Genomic DNA, 9,067 nt, shown 5'->3' with positions numbered 1-9,067 from the left:
ATCATATGATCTCACTTATACGTGGATTCTAAGGAACTGAATGGATGGGAGAAGTGGATGGAGATAGTCTCAGAGACACAGAGGAAGAACTGAGGGTTGGTCTGTAATATTCTTTTTTTTTATTTTATCCTTACCATATTTTGGTATCAGTGTAATGTTGGCCTCATAACTGAATTAGGAAGTATTTACTCTTCTTCAATTTTTTGGAAGAGCTTGAGAAGAGCAGGTGTTGGATTCTCTTTGAATGTTTGGTAGGATTCACAGTGAAGCCATCTGATCCTGGACTTTTGTTTTGGGGAAGGTTTTGGATGACTGATTCAATGTCCCTACTATTGATCTGTCTTTTTAGATTTTCCAGTTCTTTGTGATTCAGTTTAGGAAGGCTACATATTTTTTAAAACTTGTCCATTTCTTCAAGGTTATTGAATTTTGTAGCATATAATCCTTCATAGTCTTCTTGTATGATCTTTTGTATTTCTGTGGTAAACATGATAACTTCTCTTTCATTTCTGATTTTATTTGTGTATTTTCTCATTTTATCTTAGTGAGTTGAGCCAAGGGTTTGTCAATTTTATTAATCTTTTCAAAGCACCAGATCTTTGTTGCATTGATTTTTTTCTATTGCCTTTTTGTTCTCTATTTCATTTAGTTCTGCTCTGATTTTTATTATTTGATCTTTCTGCTGACATTGGGTTTCATCTGTTCTTTTTTTTTCTAGTTCTTTAAGGTGTAACATTAGGTTGTTTTTCTGGGATTTTTCTTTTCTTGAGATTGGCCTGTAATTGTATAAACTTCCCTCTTATTACTATTTTCAATGCATCCCAAAAATTTTGATAGGATGTATTTTCATTCTGATTTTATCTATGTATCTTTTGATCTCTCCTCTTATTTCTTCTTTGACCCAGTTGTTCTTTAAAAGTATGTTGTTTAATCTCCACATATTTGTGTTTATTTTCTGCTTTTCCTGAGTTGATATCCATTTTCAAAGTCTTGTGATCAGATAATTTGCATGGCATGACTTTAATCTTTTTAAATTTTCTCAGGCTAGTTTCATGTCCCAAAATATGGTCTATCCTTGAGAATGTTCCATGTACACTACAAAGGAATTTATAGCCTGGTGTTTTAAAACAATGTGCTTTGCAAATGTTAGTTATGTTAATTTGGTCTATTGTGTAATTTAGGGGTGATATTTCCTTAATTATTTTTTGTTTGGATGATCTATCCATAGCTGTCAATGATGTATTTAGGTCCCATGCTATAATTGTGTTTTGGCTCTTTTCTTCTTTTGGTTCTAGTTGCTTTGTATATATTGGTGCTCCCTGATTGGGGGCATATATGTTCACAAGTGTTATGCTTTCTTGTTGTATTGCCCCCTTTATCATTATGAAATGTCCATCTTTGTGTCTTGTTACATTTTTTTATCTTGATGTCTGTTTGATCCAAGTATGGATACACCCATTTTTCTCTGGTTACCATTTGCTTGGAGTATGGATTTCCACCCTTTCACTTTATATAGGTATTTGTCCTTGTAGATGAAATGCATTTCTTGGAGGCAGCATATGATTGGCTTTCATTTTTTGATCCAATATGCCTTTTCATTGGTAAGTTCAGTCCATTTACATTTATGGTGAATATTGATATATGTGAATTCCCTGTCATTCTATCTTTTGTTTTCTGGTGGCTACGTGTCTCCATTGTTTCTTTGCCTCTTTGTTGGTCTCTGCTATTTCAGTGTGGTAGTATTCTATGATTTTTCCCACTGTTTTTTTTTCTTTCTCGTTTTTATGTTATATATCTCAGTTCTGGATTTTTTTTTGAGTGGTTATCATTAAGTTTGCATAAGACAAAGTTTCATATATACAGTAGACCTTTTTCTTCAGCATGCTTCTTATCTTCATTCCCCTTTACAGGTTTAGACCTTTACTCTCTCCCATTTTATGTTTTTATTGTCAGAAGTTATCCCTACTTATGCTGTGAGTTGATTTCTGAGCTGTGGTACCAGGTTATCATTTTCTTCTTTTTCCTTTTTTTTTTAAATGTTTTCATCTTACCCTTTCTTTATGTTGTTTAAGTGTATAGTGCTCTATTTTGTGTAGGAGTTGCCATTTCATGCTACTGCCTGTCTGTTCATAATACTGCTCATGCTTTTGCATTCTTTTGATTTTCTTTTTCATGTCAAATAGCCTCCTTCAATATTTCTTGTAATGCAGGTCATGTGTTAATACATTCCCTCAGCTTCTGTATATCTGAAAAGGTCTTGATTCCTCCTTTATATCTAAAGGATATCTTTGCTTGATATATTATTCTTGGCTCATAATTTCTCATTTTAAATAGTTTGAGTATTTGCTTCCACTCCTTTCTGGCATGTAGAGTTTCTGCTGAAAAATATGATGATAATCTAATGGCATTTCCTTTGTAGGTTACCCTCTTCTTTTTCCTGGCTGCCTTGAGAATTCTTTCTTTGTCATTAATGTTTTACAGCTTCAATGCAATGTGTCCTGGAGGATGCATGATGGGATTCAGGTGACTAGATGTTCTGTTTTCTTGTTGAAATCGAGTATCCAGTTCTTTTCACAAGTTTGGGAAGTTCTTGTTGACTATTAGTTGGAATATATTCTCTGTTCCCTTCTACCTTTCTTCTCCTTCTGGTATACCCATTAATCTTATGTTGCTCTTTCTGATGCAGTCTGGAAGTTCTTGTAGAGTTCATTCATTTCTTTTAATTTTTACATATTTCTCTTCTTCCCTCTGTCTCATTTGAAGATTTCTATCTTTGATATCAATAATTATTTCTTCCATCTGGTTAGCTTTATTACCTAAACTGGTTATGTCATTCTTCATTTCTTTTATTTTATTCACCTCCAGAATTATTTTTTAATTTCAATATCTTTGATAAAATGTTCATTTTATATTTTTATTATGTTTCTGAGTTCATTAAACTGCCTACCTGTGTTTCTTTCATCCTGTTGAGTTTTACCAAAACTGGAATCTTGAATTTTTTTGTCTTTTAAGTCACATATTTTCATGTTTTTAAGTTCATTTCCTGGATATTTTTTATTTCCTTTCTCAGCTGCCTTGGGACCTTGGATATTCATGGCAAATAATGAGTTATTATTTCTCTTTCTGGGCATGTACAGGAGTTGGTTCTGCAGCAAGTTAATATAAAGGGGTCTTTGTTTTGCTTTCCAGTAGGTGTTGCTGATATATTTTATTTTCTTTAGCACTGCAGCCTTTTATTTTCTCTCACACAGTAGCATTATATTTTCTCTTACATTGTTCTAGCTTCTCACATAATTGGAGGTTCCTTGAAAGGTGGGCTTCTCCTCTGTGAGGAGTTCACCTGGGTCTCAGGGCACCACCTGCATGGGAGGATGTGTAGAGTGATAGAGTTCTGAGATTCTGAAATCCCAATGCTGCTCCTGAAGCCTGATGCAGAGCCTGTGTGTTTATCAGTGGCTCTGGATGCCCCTGCAGGAATTTGCCCAGAAAGGTGGTGGTGGTGGTGGGTGGATTTGAAAAGTGGCTGGTGTGTTTATGGCTCTGAGCAGTGGTGACTACCAGCCCACAGTTTTCTCAACCCTACAGCTCTTTCCCTATCACTGAAATTAGTGGTGCTGTGCATCTTTGGCTGCAGGACCATCACTCCAGTGTTCAGGGCTGTAAATATTCTGTTCTTTGATCTGGCACTGCTACCATTTCTTCTAGAACCTGATTCTAACACTGAGAGGGTGGGGATGGAGTCAGCTCTGGTAAGATGGGGTTGAGTGGCCAGACTCCGTGTTTTTGTTTTCTGTTTTTTGCCTGGCAATGAAGGCTTTAACCACAGTTCTAAACTTAGGTCTTTGCCTTGAACACTGGGTTCAGCTGTATTATATACTGATCCTTTTGTCAAGACTCTGGGCCACAGGGAGTGTGACTACAGCCTGAATTCTTCCCTCTCCAGAGACCACAGTGAGCTCTGTATTGCGTCAAGCGGACTGAGACCTGTATCTCTGCACTTCCCTTTTCCTTCCTCCCATGGTCACCTAATTTGCCCACCTTCTGGTCATTTTGATGGGCTGATCTCTCAGACGTGCTTGTGTGTTGCTTCAGTTATCCTTTTTTGTATTATAGCTGTTCAATTTGTTGTAACTTCCAAAGGAGATTTCAAGAACTCCTCACACTGCCATTTTTGTAACATATCCTCATGCTTTTACTGTTAATAGTGCCATTAGTTTAAAAATTAGGTTGCTATGTGATGAGAAGATACATTTTTAATGGAGCATAGCTTCTTGGTCAATGATTATATCAAATATAACTTCAAGAGTGTATTCATTTGCTGAATGTAGTCATTTTTTGGCCAGGTTAATGTTTTGAAATTATTCTTATAAAAGTGACTGTATACATTTTCATTCCATTTTAATATTTTACATGAACATGAAAGCCTGATGCAAAGCCTAACTGTTAAATAAATAATTGTAATACTCTACATATTATAAGGATTAAAACAAATTTGGCTGAAGGTTTTCAAGCATTAATTAAAATTTTTTAGGACTGTTATCTGTAAAAGCATACTGTCCAAATCTGTCCTGCACGATTATCAGTGAATTATTTAAAATTTCCATTGCACCCTCTTTTCAGATCAGCCAACTGTACATTCAGTAGTCTTTTAGGCTGAGCCCTTGGGACAATGTCACATTATAATTCATCTAACACTTTTAGAGCAATACCTTCACTGCAGCTCAATGAAGCCTTCTGCCCTATGTGATGATCAAGTTAAATTATGGTAATATACAATGTCTGACAATTAAATTCATGAACTTGTTGCAATGATATTGCTAAACTTTTTTTTTAATACCAGAGGGATTATTCATTATGAATTTGTACCAACTGGACAAACAGATAACCAAGTATAATATTTGGAAGTGCTGAAAAGGCTGCATGAAAAAGTTAGATGACCTGAACTTTTCATCAACAATTCATGGCTCTTGCATCATGATAATGCACCAGCTCACACGGCACTCTCTGTGAGGGAGTTTTTAGCCAGTAAACAAATAACTGTATAGGAACACCCTCCCTACTCACCTGATCTGGCCCCTAATGACTTCTTTCTTTACCCAAAGATGAAAAAAATATTGAAAGGAAGACATTTTGATAACATTCAGTACATCAAGTGAAATACGACAATAGCTCTGATGTTCATTCCAGAAAAAGAGTTCCAAAATTGCATTGAAGAGTTGACTAGGCACTGTTGTCAGTGCATAGCTTCCCAAGGGGAGTACTTTGAAGGGTACCATGGAGATATTCAGCAATTATATGTATAGCACTTTTTCTAGGATGCATTCACAACTTTAATTGTCAGAGCTCATATATGGTCTGTATTATGTTCAGGTATTTTCCTTCTATACCTATTTTATTTGGTGTTTAATAAAAAATGGATGTTGTATCTTGCCAAATGCTTTCTCTGCATCTATTTGTATAATCATATGATTTTTATTTTGTTTATGTGGTGTATCACATTGATCAATTTGCATGTGTTGAATCATCCTTGAGCTCCTGGGATGAACCACACTTGATAGTGATGTATAATATTTTTAATGTATTGTTGTATTCAATTTGCTTAAATTTTGTTTAGGATTTTTGCATTTGTATCCATCAGAAATATTGGTCTGTAATTTACTTTTTTTCTGTTATCCCTACAAGATTTTGGTATCAGTGTAATTTTGGCCTCATAAAATGAATTAGAAAGTATTTCTTCTTCAATTTTTTGGAAGAGTTTAAGGAAGACAGGTGTTAGATCCTCATTGAATGTTTGGTAGAATTCACTAGTGTAGCCATCTGGCCTTGGACAGTTGCTTTTTGGAAGGTTTTGGATGAGAAATTCAATTTTCTTACTGTTGATCCATCTATTTAGATTTTCCAGTTCTTTCTGATTCAGTCTAGGAAGGCAATATGTTTCTAAAAACTTGTTCATTTCTTCAAGGTTATTGGATTTGGTAGCATATAATTCTTCATAGTCTTCTTTTTTTTTTAATATTTTTATTGGGGAATTGGGGGGATGGGAACAGTGCTGGGGAATTGGGGAAAGGGGAACAGACAAGTTGCTGTCGTTTTGTTCTTCAATCTAGTTGTGGAGGATGTTGCTTCACTGGCCCAAGTTGGCACCATCATTGCGCTCTTCTCTGGCGAGGCAGATCAGTTGCCGGCTTCTGGACGGCCGCTCACTGCGGCTGCTGGCCGCTCACGCTGGCTGCTGGCCACACACGGTAGCCCATGGCAATCCACTGCCACAGGGACTGCAGCCCACACCGTCGCCGGCGACTCATGGCAGCCCAGCTCCAGGTTGAGCTGTTGTTCAGCATCTTAGCTGTGGAGGGCAGTGTCACTGGCCCTCATATGTGGGATCCGAACCGGGGCCCTCTGGCATCCCAAGCGAGTTCTTAACCATCGCGCCACTCGGCCGGCCCCTTCATAGTCTTCTTGTATGATCTTTTGTATTTCTGTGGTAAACATGGTAACTTCCCCTTTTTTATTTCTGATTTTGTTTATTTGTGTCTTTTCTCATTTTATCTTAGAGTCTAGCCAAGTGTTTGTCAATTTATTAATATTTTCAAAGAGCCAGCTTTTTGTTGCATTAACTTTTCCTATTATCTTTTTGCTCTCTATTTCATTTAGTTCTGCTCTGATTTTTATTATTCATTCTTTCTGCTGACATTAGGTTTCATCTGTTCTTCTTTTTCTAGTTCTTTAAAGTGTTATGTTAGGTTGTTTACCTGGGATTCTTCTTCTTTCTTGAGATTGTCCTGTAGTGGTATAAATTTCCCTCTTATTACTGCTTTCACAGCATCCCTAGAATATTGATAGGATATATTTTCATTTTCATTTGTTCCTATGTATATTTTTATCTCTTCTCTTATTTCTTCTTTGATCCAGTGATTCTTTAAAACCATGTTAATGTCCACATATTAGTGTTTCTTACTGCTCCCTTTTTATACTTTATATTTAACTTCAAAGCCTTGTGATCAGGGCTGTCTGAGTGGCACATTGGTTAAGAGTTGGCTTGGAATGTCAGCTCTGAGCAGCAAGACCCTGGTTTGGATCCCACATGAGGGCCAGTGATACTGCACCTTCTACAGTTAAGATGGTGAACAACAGCTCGACCTGGAGCTGGGCTGCCGTGAGTCACTGGCAATGACATAGGCTGCAGTGGAGCTGACTGGCAGCAGGCATGAGTTTTTGTGAGTTGCCATGAGCCGCTGTGAGCAGCCATCCAATGGCCAGTGAGTGACTGTCTCACCCAGGAAGAGCGCAATGATAATACCAACATGGACCAGTGAAGCAACGTTCTCCACAACTAGACTGAAGAACAAAAGGACAGCAACTTGTCTGTTCCCCTTCCCCGATTTCCCAATGCTGTTCCTCTCCCCCAATTCCCCAATGCTGTTCCCCTCCCCCAATTCCCCAATAAAATCTTAAAAAAAAAGCTTTGTGATCAGACAACATGCTTTGTATGACTTCAATATTCATAAATTTGCTGACGTTAGTTTTATGTCCCAACATATGTTCTATCCTTGAGAATGTTCTGTGTACACTATAAAATAATGTATAGTCTGGTTTTCTGGGATGAAGTGTTCTGTAAATGTCAATTATATCTTTTTGGTCTAATGTGTCATTTAGGGCTGATGTTGCTTCATGTATTTCCTGTTTGATTGATCTATCCTTAGCTGTCAATGATGTCATTAAGTCCCCTTCGATAGTTGTGTTTTGGTCAATTTAGCCCTTTAGTTCTGTTAGTAATTGCTTCATATTTTTTGGTGCTCTGTAATTGGGGGCATATATATTGGTAAGTGTTTTGTTTTCTTGTTGTATTGGGTTGTTGGAAAAGTCATGATGTAGTTTTTCTATGGTTTTTTTTGTTGCAAAAATGCATTATGACTTTTCCGACAACCCAATTTTATCCCTTTTATCATTATGAAATACCTATCTTTGTCTCTTGTTGCCATTTTCTATCTTGCAGTCCGTTTCATCTGATATAAGTATAGCTATTCCTGCTTTTCTCTGGTAACCATTTGCTTGGAGTGTCAATTTCCACCCTTTCATTTTGAGTATATATTTTTCCTTGTAGATAAGATGTGTCTCTACCTGCAGCATGTGGTTGGATTTTGTTTTTAAATCCAATCTGCTACTCTGTGACTTTTTTTAAAATTAAAGTTTATTGGGGTGACAATTGTTAGTAGAGTTACATAGGTTTCAGGTGTACAATTCTGTAATACATCATCTGTAAGTGTGTTCAGATTATTTGCATTTAGGGTAATTATTGATCTTTGAGGATTTCCTATACCCATGTTGTCTTTTGTTCTCTGATATCTTGGTGTTTCCATTGTTTCTTTGCCTTTTTGTTGCTGTCTGTTATTTTAGTGTAATGATATTCTATGACTTTTCCCTCTGTTTCTTCTTTTTTATGTCATATATCTCAGTTCTGGATATCTTCTATTTTTTGTGTTTATCATTAAGTTTATGTAAAAGAAAGTTTCATATACATAGTCGTCTTTTTTTCTTCAGTGCTTCTTATCTCCATTCCCCTTTGCAGATTCACATCTCTATTCTCTCTCCTTTTATGTTTTTGTTGTCACAAGTTATCACTAATTATGCTGTGAGTTGATTTCTGAGTTTCAGTAGCAAGTTGACTTTTTCTTCTTTTTCCTTTTATGAAAATAGTTTGATCTGCTTTACCCTTTATGTTATGTTTAAGAGCATAGTGCCCTACTTTGTGGAAGGGTTACCATTTTCTGCTTCTGTCTGTCTGTTTATAATATTGCTCATAGTTTTGTATTTTTTTTTGTTTCAGGTTGAATAGTCCCTTTCAGTATTTCCTGTATTTCCAGGTCTTGTGTCAGAAAATTCCCAGTTTCTCTATGCCTGGTTAGGTCTTTATTCCTCCTTTGATCTAAAGGATAACTTTGCTGGATATATTATTCTTGGCTCATGATTTGTCTCTTCAATAATTTGAATACTTAATTCCACTCCTTCCTGGCTTGTAGAGTTTCTGCTGAGAAGTCTGATGACAGCCTAATGGGCTTTTAGATGA

Source organism: Hipposideros armiger, unplaced genomic scaffold, assembly GCF_001890085.2.
Source record: "Hipposideros armiger isolate ML-2016 unplaced genomic scaffold, ASM189008v1 scaffold_153, whole genome shotgun sequence".
NCBI lineage: Eukaryota > Metazoa > Chordata > Mammalia > Chiroptera > Hipposideridae > Hipposideros > Hipposideros armiger.
The sequence above is the reverse complement of the archived record's forward strand: the minus strand, read 5'-3'. Positions refer to the sequence as shown.